Consider the following 11,014-nt stretch of genomic DNA (forward strand, 5'->3'; position numbering starts at 1 on the left):
CTATGGAGTGTTTCATTCTGAGAACTGCCTGACTGTGCCATGTAATCACTGGGAGCAGACACACGAGACCCCTGCAAAAAGGAAATGCCATCATTTTTAATCTGTGCATATAAATGGATCATGCAAGTCTTGAGACCTGTGTGAATATCTACTTTGAAAAGTTTTAAAAGTCTGTATTAAAAGCTTCTTCATTTTAACATGGCATTCCCCCACAGAGATTTTCTGCAATGCTTCATTAATCAAGATATAGTCTGAATTTTTGGAGACATATTGAAATTAGAACTCAGTCCTGGCAGAGTGTATTTTCTAATGTATTTAGCCAGAACTGTGTGAAACTCCCAGTCAAGAAGTTAACTGATCTTCATTCAGCCTTCTAACAGGATGCCTTCAACTTCGATTTTTAGGTTGCTTTTGGTGTGAGACAGATTTACAATCTTTCTATTTGTAATGATTTTTATTTTTTAATATATGAAACTCCCATGTGTGCTGATTGGAGAATATTTTCTTTGAAATTCTGCTGTCTGAATTCCACAAGAAAATAACCAGGAAGCCCTGTGATGTGATATTGTAACCAGACTCTCACTTAACTACTCATTTGTCTTTTAACTTGGTCGTGGGAACAGTAATTTACTAACCTAATTCAATGCATTTGTTGCCTTTAGAGATCAATGCTGCTCCAAGCAAAGTCAATAACAAAACTTCATTGACTTTCCTGGGACCAGATCAGCCCCTTTAGGGTGTGACCTTACAGCATCAGGGTTTTTCTGTACAAGTGCTGAAGTATTAACCCGTGTTTTTGTCCTTGGCCAGATCCTGATGCACGGTGTAAAAGGGTGTAAAAGGGACTTTGGGAGGCAGCTGACATCTCCAAAGAGCTGTGCCAGATGAAACACACAGCCAGGATTTCCAATCCACAGAACCATGGAACATAGGAGGGCTCCACTCTGAACATGTGGCATGAAGAGGTAGATTATCAATATGTTATAAATATACTTGATAACCATTCCTTTCCACTACTTGAATATTTTTTTTTCCTCAGGCAGAGATAAGGGCTCAAGTTTTTTGAAGAAATCAAATATGTTAAAAACCAGGTATTTTTGGGAGGCAGTGTAATTTGAGAAGCATCACCCTTTTGCCAAGAGGTAGGAATTAATGTGCTGTTTGTGTTGTTGGATGAGCTGTACACCAGAATCCTGTTGGACTCAATGTGATAAAGAAATGAGGGTTTGTTTAGGGTGTCAGTGCCATGACCTTCTGATATTCAGCTCTAGATCAGTGGTAGGATTTGACAATAGCAGGGACTGCTCTAAACCCCATCAGTTATGGCTGTGAAAGCATTTGGGAACTCTGAATCTTTAAGGTTTAGACAGAAGGTCGTAGGCAGGGTTGCACAGGAGGCAGTAAGGAAACTGCTGGAGGATGTTAGCAGAAATTCCAGATGATGAAGGTATATGGTAGATAGCTAAAGTTAACAGGACATACCCAAACTGTTATCCCAACATACAGCATCAAAGAGGAAAAGGACTAGCAGTAAAACATTTTAAGATGGTCTCTCCCCATTGAGTTTGCTGTGAGAGGGAAACCTGAATGTGGTAATTAAATACTTTAAACAAAGAATATGCAAAACACAGAGGAATGCAAGTTTGGGAACTGAGTCAGTAGGGATGTTGACAGAATGAGATTTGTCTGCAGCCTGGCAGCTTTTCTCTGAACTGCCCCAGCTCTGTTTAGGTGACTGGGAAATGATTCCTAAACCATTCTTAGGCTTCAGATTGGGGTCTTACAGAATGAACAGCAAAACACAACCTCTGCATCTGCAAACCACTCTAGGTTTGGTAAGCTCTAATCATTGTAGCCCCCAAAGGTCTCCTATGTTGTTTCAGTTTAATTAGGCTATTAAAAGAAAACAAACCTGTTCTTGACATTTATGACTATGCAGTGTTCTGTGTTCTTTGTGTGAAGCAAGTTCATCTCTTCACTCTCCATAGTTTTTTTGTGTGTGCAGGTAAACTGTTTGAAATTATCCTTTGTTTTATAGAAATTAGTTGAGCCCAGTAAAATATTTCTCCTAAATACCATTCTAAATACAAAGGCCTTGCTGACATACAGCTGAATATTTAGAGAACTAATTTATTAAGAGCAGAACCAGTAATTTTTTTACTGGAGTGTCCTACAGCTTTATCACATTGTTCTATGTCAAAGTAATGATGCATCAAGCTCCCCATCAGTTAGTGAGGAAGAAACCCTCAGGGCAATTGGAATGAAACAACTTAACGTGCAGAGTACCTGGCAGAAAGCTTACAAGGCTAGACAAGAAGAATGTGGCTATGCTGGAGGTCTGTAACCACAGTCTCCAGGAGCCTGGAGCCCTGGCCACACCACAGCAGCGCTTACGGACACTTCTTCCTTGGGAAAAAGAGATTTGTAAATTGATATTTGAAAATGTCTGCACAGGACAGCTTTGTCAACGTGTTTCGGCATGGGATATTGAAAAAAATCATGAAACTCTCCGTTAGACTTTGATGTGCAAACTCCCTGTTTCATAATAATTAAATAATAAGAAGAATTATTATTATAATAATAATAATTAAATTAAATAATATAAATTAAATAATAATAAGAACAAATAAATACATTTCAAAATGTCAGGAGGTATTCTGGAAAGATTTCTGCACATTGAAACTTGCAGATTTACAAAGCTAGTTATGTATCTGGATATCAAAATTTGTTCAACAAATGCTTTGTAAAGACCTTTAATTGGTCTTTCTGCTGGTTTCTATTTGGTCCCCATAGGCAAGCCTTCACAAGACAGACTTTGGCTATAAAGATTAAACTTTTGTTTTTGTTGTAGTAAATAAATAGATTGCTTTGTGTGTGAATCAGAGAACAAGTTACAATGGAATAATGTATACAATTTCTGTTTCTCAGGTTTTATGCCTAAATCATAGTTAGCAAAAGTGTCTGCTAATTAGGCATTATAATAAATGGAATATTCCATTACCAAATAATGGAATTGGAATATCAATTTACTTGTGAATTTTCAAACATGTCTTACTTTTAAAGAGAAAATTTGTGCTGCTATTTGTTTATAGGAGTTATTTTACTTGTGTCAGAAATAGTACAGGCTATGAAGAAACAACACAACAAGAATACAGATATTTCCTCCACTGAAATCACAGAGCAACACATAGAAAATATATATAAAAAGAATGAAAAAAAAAGTTTGACCATCCTGATGCTATACATCATATACAGGTCAAAATTTGGCTTAGGTCTTTTCTAGGGGGTTCCTAAATATGATACTTTGCATGAGATGGCACTGCTGATAATTTACCTTTCCATTAACATAACCTAGCAGGGTAGGGTTTTTGTGTCCCACATACCCTGTTGGGTATCTCTGTGTATCCTTCATTGCAATGAAAATAATATTTTTACAGCTGGTATTTCTAGAAAACTACATATGTCATTTATACATACATACATATATATATATATATATATACACAGTATAGAACAACTTTATATGTAGAACTAGTAGACGTGCAAAAAACCTGCAGGTTCCATTATTTTTGCTTGTGTTATTGTTTTAACTTCTGAAGACAGAGAAGCTGACTGACTATTGAAAATTACTCAGGAGTGGTAGACTGAAGTGGCAATTAATCTTACACCCTTGACTAGAGCTCTCTCTCCTCCTCCTTTACAGCAACTACTGTGTTTCCTTCAGTGTTGACTCACAGCATGAATATTCTCATCAAGAGATGTTCTACTGCAGTTCTGGAAACACAACATTTCTGTGCTGATACATCAGTTATTTTAATGTTCCCTATTTAATTAAATTATTATTATCAATATTGCTTTCTTATGCTTCTTTCTGAGGCAATGTTAGTGGTTTTATTAATGTCCACATGAATCTTTGTGCCTGAAATATGCTGTCAGGTGTTGCCTAAAGTTATTTACTTCTTAAATCCTAAGGCTTGGAGTTCAGGCATCTGTTTTGTCTTAGCAGTGAGTTACAAACTTTTGTCAGTAGTAGTAGAATCTACCTGGGATGATATTTTGCTTCATGGGGTCAGGGGTTTAAATTAAATATGTCACTAAAGTCAGAAGGAGCAACAATGTGTATGTTACAGTATGTTTCAATTCTGCTTTTCTCTCACTGAGACCCTTTAATGCCAGTAATGAATTTTATGGAGAAAAGTAGAGATCAGAAAGTCTCTAAATTCAGGTATTTGTATGATTGCTTTTATTTCACTGGGATCTGTGGTTAAATACCAGAACAGTAGCAGATGTCTTAGCATCTTTAAATTTTACAGCTTTGTTTATAATTTCACTCTGTTAAAGTTTTAATACTTTGAAGTGCATCATACAAGTGCACGTGGCACAACTACTGCTAGAATCACTTCAAGGGGATTTGAGGAATTCTATTCTTAGCAATTTCCTACAGGCAGCTTTTCAAATTCACTTTATTGACTCCAAACTGCTTCAATTTCTACTTGTATAATTTTACAAGAAATATGACAAATGTAACTGTTTTCCCCATGTTTTATGTCCCTAATGAGGAACAAAAGGTCAAGGACTTTGGGATGGAGGGGGAAGCCAATTACTCTTGCTACTGTGCTTTGGAATACTGCTTGCAACTCACACTCATTTTCTACCAGCAGGATTACAGGACAGTTAATTTCCCTTGAAAGTTTATGAGGCTCAAAGGATTGGGGTTTGTATTTTTTTCCAATGTTTTCTATTCTTGCTTGAAAGAAACTGAAAAATATTCCCTCTGTATATATGCATGAAAAACATCATGAAAAACAAAAGCTTTTTAGAATATCTAGAACTTAAAATTAGGTTATTTTTAAGGTAATTAGGTGCTCTAAGCTGCAGACAGATGTCTGACTGATTTTCAGAAGCACTTATTTGCCTACCTCATCAGTAGAATTGATATGCCTAGCCTATGAGGTGTTTGTTAAAGTCCTAATTGACTATCTGCTTCTTAGGAACATTAATTAAAAATCTGGTTCTAAATGTCATTAAGAGCTATGAAGGAAGGCAGTCACTGGAAAATAAAGAAAAGGTCAGAAGGAAAACCAGGTCAGTGTCATTAGCAAACTCGATAAATTCTTCTCATGTCTGATTTTGCACAGCTGACTTGAAGGCTGGATGCTGAGGGAATCACAGACTGGGTTGGGTAGGAAGGGAATTTCAGAGATCCTCTGGTGCACTCCCCTGCCGTGGGCAGAGACACCTCTCACTAGACCAGGCTGCTCAAAGGCCTGTGATGGAAGAAAATAGGGTGGGTAAGAGCTTGCTTTGCCCATAAAAGAGATTGGCTTTTCCCAGTGCAAGGAGAAAGGTGAGAGTGCAGGGACCTGATTTTGGAAATATCAGGCCTGGCTCCTGTTCAAGAGAAGCTTGTCAGCTCTTGAGTTATTTCAGTTTGTGACCAGGGGATGTGAGGCCAGGTAATTCATGTTTGAGCCCAAATGGTCACATTGTTCAATATCCTAATTGCAGCCAGTCCTCAGACACAGCCTGTGCTGCTCCAGGACTGCCCAGGACACGGCTGCTCCATGGTCCCACTGCACAGCACAGCCAGGCCTCAGCAGCAGGGAGGATTTAGGATCCACTGCTCCTCTCCTGATGTGCCACTCGGCTGGGAATCCTGCTCCAGGGACCAGTGAACTGCATCCATGGGCTTCTGTAGTGTGGGAACTGCCAGTGCTCAAATAAGAGACTTTTAGGCTTCAGGCATTACCTGGAGCCTGTGTGAAACTAAGGCACACAACTTTCTCACTCTGGCCTGAGAAATTGTAAGGAGGAATCCAAAGAGTCCTTGGAGAAGGAAAACAACCTTTGCAGGTGTTGTTTAGATCCTTGTAGTTTACTTGCAGGAAACACTCAAGGGGTGTTATTCCTAATTGTCCAATGATGGTGATGTGTTGGTTTCATGACCATTGAGAGTTTTACCTTTCAGGCCTTCTCGGACCTGTCTGTAGAAGATCTGGAATAATAAAACTGACTCTCTTGTGCAACCCAGCTAGAGAGTCTGTGTCATACTTTTGCTGTTCCTAATACAGTGTGACACTGTAGCATGCTTTAAACATGCCTTGACGGCCTCAGAGCCTAACTCAGAGAGTTCTAAAGATCATTTAGGGTAAAATGTAGTGAAGGATTTTAGCCGGTAGTGAGCAGGTCTTTTACAAAATCTAACCTTCAGCTGGGGTCTGCTCCATGGGTCATGGCAAAGGAGAAAAGAGAGATTTGAGATACTTCAATCTTTCATCCCCAAATGGCTAAATACTGCAGAGATCTGTCTGAGGTCTGCAGCCCTGTAACATGTACAGCCTGAAAAGGGATATGCCTGATGCCAGGTGGCCTTTAAAAACACACAGTTCCATCAGACTGGAACAGAACTCCTTAATGCACTGCTAATTCTTCTCTTCCATTGCTGAGTTCTCCTCTTCTATCAGATGTCATCCAAAGTCCATGGCTTATCTGAAAACTGATACGCTTAAATGTCAAAACCATCTGAGGATTTACGTAGTCCCTCTGCCCTTTGGTTGTTCCTTTCTTATTTTATTTTCTCTCCTCTCATGTAGATGTCTCTGTGCCTAACTGGAGTATTACTCATAGTCCTAGGAACAGAAATTTGTGGTCCAGACTTTAATATGCCTGTTGCTTTGCACACTCCCAATTTGAATATATGATTGATATGAGTGTGTTCTAAATCTTATGTGTTCTGTACTCACCTAAACTTTTTGTAACTTTGACAGAACCAAAACCAATTTTAAGCATTTGAAAACAAGCATTTAGAGAAATCACTAGGTGACTGTGGCTATTTAGGTACCATACCAACCAATTCAGGCAAATAAGAGTGGTTTCTTTCTGAAATAGCCTAGTGTTTCGGGTAGAAATTTTGTCTGCAGGGGAGACCATTACATGAGATACATGCTGTGGTAGAATTAAGCAAACTTTAAGCCATCCTTCACTGGCAGAACAAAAAATTATATCATAGCAGATCTAGAATTTATACATAAAGAAGGAGCTAAGCTCTCTCTGATTAAATGCTGCACAGGTATCCCTCTGTGGTGTGACTAAGCTCAGTCACCAATGAACTTAATTCCTGTGATCCAAAACCTTTGCTGAATTACTCTGGTGTAAATGATCAGAAATTCCAGAGGAAGTCTGGCTGTATTTCAGTGTAGTGGAGAGCACAAACCTCTGTAATGGCAACACGATGAGGCAGGGTTTTGACTGGCACTTGACTCGAAATGCTGTTTTACTTGACCTTCAGATAGCACAGCCCCTGCCTGGCCATGTTTGCCTTGCTTGTGAGGGGCATTATTTTAGTTTCCTGTTTGATTGCAGAGACCAGGAGATAACTGAACCAATAAATGGTAACTGATTACTTGAGTGGAGTTTAACTAGCAGAGTCTGAGTAATGCTGTGGAGTGATATAGGAATGTTTTGGTTGGGTAGTTGTTTTTTTTTTGGTTTTATTGCCAGCATGACAGATCAAAGTTTTCCTGTGAATGGGGGTGGGTAGAGAGATGGATGGATTTTGGTTCTTTGTTTGCTCTGATTTAATTGAATGCCTTAGGAGGATGCATTGTCTATTAGGCACAGACCACCATCAAACAAACAAATAAAACCAAAATTCCTGGCAGTTGCTGCTGAACATTTTGGGTTTCTGGTTTTGATTTTTTGGGGATTTTCTTTAGTACCTCTAAGAACATAAGAACATAATTCTGGTTTTGGTTTCTGTAGCCAAAGATTTGAAGTAGACTTGCAGTGGGTTTTCTGTATATAGGATAAATTCCAGCTTTTCTTTGCAAAACATGATTATTAAGACCCTGAGAGGCAATGCTGTGAGAAGAGATTGATGCTATTCCCCTTTTAGCTGCAGCTACAGTCCCCAGACCACTCCAGTTGCCTACTTCAGACCCAGGCAAGAAATCCTTATCCTACCCTCACTTTCCCTCTGCCCATTGGCAGAGGAGTCTGCTCTATTAACACTGCATATGGTTTGTCCTCACCTGAGGATATCAAGGAATTTGTGGCTTTCTGCTATGGAAGTACATGTTTATATGTATGTTTATATGTATATAAATATATACCTCCATAAATACAGTATTTTCAAAAGGTCTCACAGTGTTAAATGATGACTCTCATGTGTACATTGGGTCTTTTCTTGCTCTGTGGTTTGCACAGCCCGTGGCACAAAGGTGTTCCCAGTAAGGAACTGGGGCTGGGGAAGGTCTGTCTGCCCTCTGATTAGAGTGGCCAACAACTTTTATTCTCCTTCCCAGCTGAAGCAGCCTGTAAGAACACACTGAAGTGCCTGGCAAATTAACTTATAAAATATGAAGGAGCTCACTGTATTACTGTCTTTCACAGCCTGCACTTGGCATGACTGAGACACTTTGGGTGTCTCATTCTAGTGACAGAGACAGTAAAGAGAGCAGACAATGGAGTACAACAGTCTCTAAATCTGTTGTGTGACATAATGAAAATGGGAAATATTGCTGTATAAACCTGAGTTATTCTGAGTAGTCTCTGGACTGGGATTCCTCGATAGGATGACCCAGTGTTTTCCTTTGTCTTAATTTGAACTGGCCACAGATGTGCAGTGTAGGAGAATTCCCTGGGTAGCATCAGTAATTGGTGGACACCCAGGACCCCTGGCACGTGTTCTCAAGGGATTTGGTTTAATGATGAATGTCTGTTACCAAAATCCAGCCTTGTTTCATGAAAAGGAGAAAAGGCTATCTCTGGAAATGCTGTTCATCTCTGCTGTCATATTGAGAACCAATGCCTCTTGCTGGAGTGATATGTCCAGGCAAGGAATCAAATATTTATTTTTTAACCCCACTCCTTGCACATAAAAATGTAACTGATTTTTCAATCAATTGAGAGTGAAGATATGAACCGAGTGACATTGGCTTGTTCTGATGTCTGCTGGAGACCCTCTTTATTTGGATGTTTGGTTTTAGGTTTTCTGCCACTCTGTTCTCCCAGCTCTTTGCTGGTGCAGAAAGAGCAGTCCCATTCAAATATTTTCTCATTTGAGTGTGTGAGCAGCACATGTACTATCTCCTATAATTCTAAAGCTGTGTCTCTTAGAAAATGAGTATGTGAAGCTTAGGAATCAGATAAGTTCCCAAATGGATTCTCTTTATGTTCCCCCTATTAAATAGCTTTTCTCCATTTCTTAAATTAAGTGTTTCATATTTTGACAGTGGATCAAGCTGGCCCTGCTGCTGTAATTGTCATCTTAAAAGAACAGGTTTTTTATGAGAGCTCATACTGCTAATAGCAACCTGAATATGCATGCAGAGCTGCCTAGTGTGTTTCATCAGCATTTTCACTTGCCTTTCCTAGAAGTATTATGCCAAATTTCTCTTGTCTTTTGTGAGTTTGCCTTGTAGATATCTCAACAGCTCCAATACTGTAAATTACAAGTTTAGCAGGTTAGATGGGGGGGAAGTAGAATCAGTTGAGTAGAAAAGATGGGCATGGAAATGAAGAAAACCAATTTGAATGGACAGGGTGGGTGGCAAAACCCCAACAGGTGCAGGGTCTGTTACCCCAGGGAACAGCTTTATGTTACAAGTGGTGCCATATAATGCACATCTTTCTGCTTTGACAGTCCCTGCCTTCAGCCTGATGCTTAATAGAGCACCTAAACCTATATTCTACTCCCTGGTGTGTCTTGCTGCTTAATTATACAGTATCCGTTTGATATGTGATCATATTTTTTCTGCAGCAACAGTTTTTAAAATAATTACTCAACATGAGCATGGAATTATTTTAGGGTAGTTTACACTCACAGTTTCCTGAGTGACATCTCCGCAGAGGTAGAGTCACAGTGAATTGTCAATTCATTTAATAAGTTCAGTGAAAGGATGGAAGAATGCTTCCCAAGTACAAATTTGAGCTTTTCTCTTTAAAAAAAAGAAGAAAGGAATTTCAGGGAAAAAAAAAAAAAAGAGTTACAGAGTCAGGATCCTTTTCTGACCCATTATTGTTAGACATGAAGAGTGCTAAAAAACAAAGCCCAGAGATCTGAGAAACAGGATGTCTGACATTGGTATTCCCTTTTTCTTGGTGCTGTGGTAGCTGTCACAAGGTCCAGAGAAGGCTGAGGCTGTTGTGCGTTCTGTGGCAGGAAAGGATGCTCTCTGGAGATGGGAGAACCCCAAGGCTTCCATTTCCAGGGCAGGGGTGCTGAGGGCTGTGCTCCTTCCACTCATTTTGGCTGCTGCAGCTGTATTGTTTTCACTTCTTTCAATCTCTATTTGATAGGGTTGAAGTCAAATTTTTAACACTGCTGCTACATTATAATGCCTCTGCTTTTTTTTTTTTTTTTTTTTTAGGTTTCTGGGTTTTTGTTTTTGGGGTTTTTTTTAGAAGACAGGCAAGAGCACAAGGAGAGTGATGGTGTCAACCCCAAGGTCTGTGCAAATGAGTCAAACTGCAGTGCTTATTTCTCCCAGAAAAGCCATTGGACACAAGGGAAGAGTAGCAAAAATCCAATTAGAACACAGTCCTTTTGTCTCTAAAAGGACCCCTAACTAATATGCATGTTTCAGTTCTAATTTCTGTCCTCAGCAAAATGACAAACACCTAAAGAGTTTTCCCTCCAATTTTGAGGGCTTTTTGTTTTTGAAATAGATGAGTAGGATTTCCCAATAAATATATTTCTTGGGATTTTGTAAATGTAAGTTTTTAAGCGTGTTTTGCCTTACTGCAGCATTCAGTAATGAAAATATTGATCTTATTAACTGTGCTAATTAGAGCTGAACAAAATACCTCCAGCAACAGCTAGTGAATATGCAATGAAACAACAATTCTGAAATTGCTTTGCCAGTGTTTACAGGAGATGAATATTGTCAGGGATAAGTTTGCTATCTGGAACATTTTGAGAGGAGAGAGGGGTAAATATTTACACACTCTAAATTTTAAATTCATATTTTGGTAGTAAAAATTCCCCTTGTAAAATAAAATAATATATGTATAT

This window comes from Poecile atricapillus, chromosome 8 (assembly GCF_030490865.1).
Source record: "Poecile atricapillus isolate bPoeAtr1 chromosome 8, bPoeAtr1.hap1, whole genome shotgun sequence".
NCBI classification, from domain to species: Eukaryota; Metazoa; Chordata; class Aves; order Passeriformes; family Paridae; genus Poecile; species Poecile atricapillus.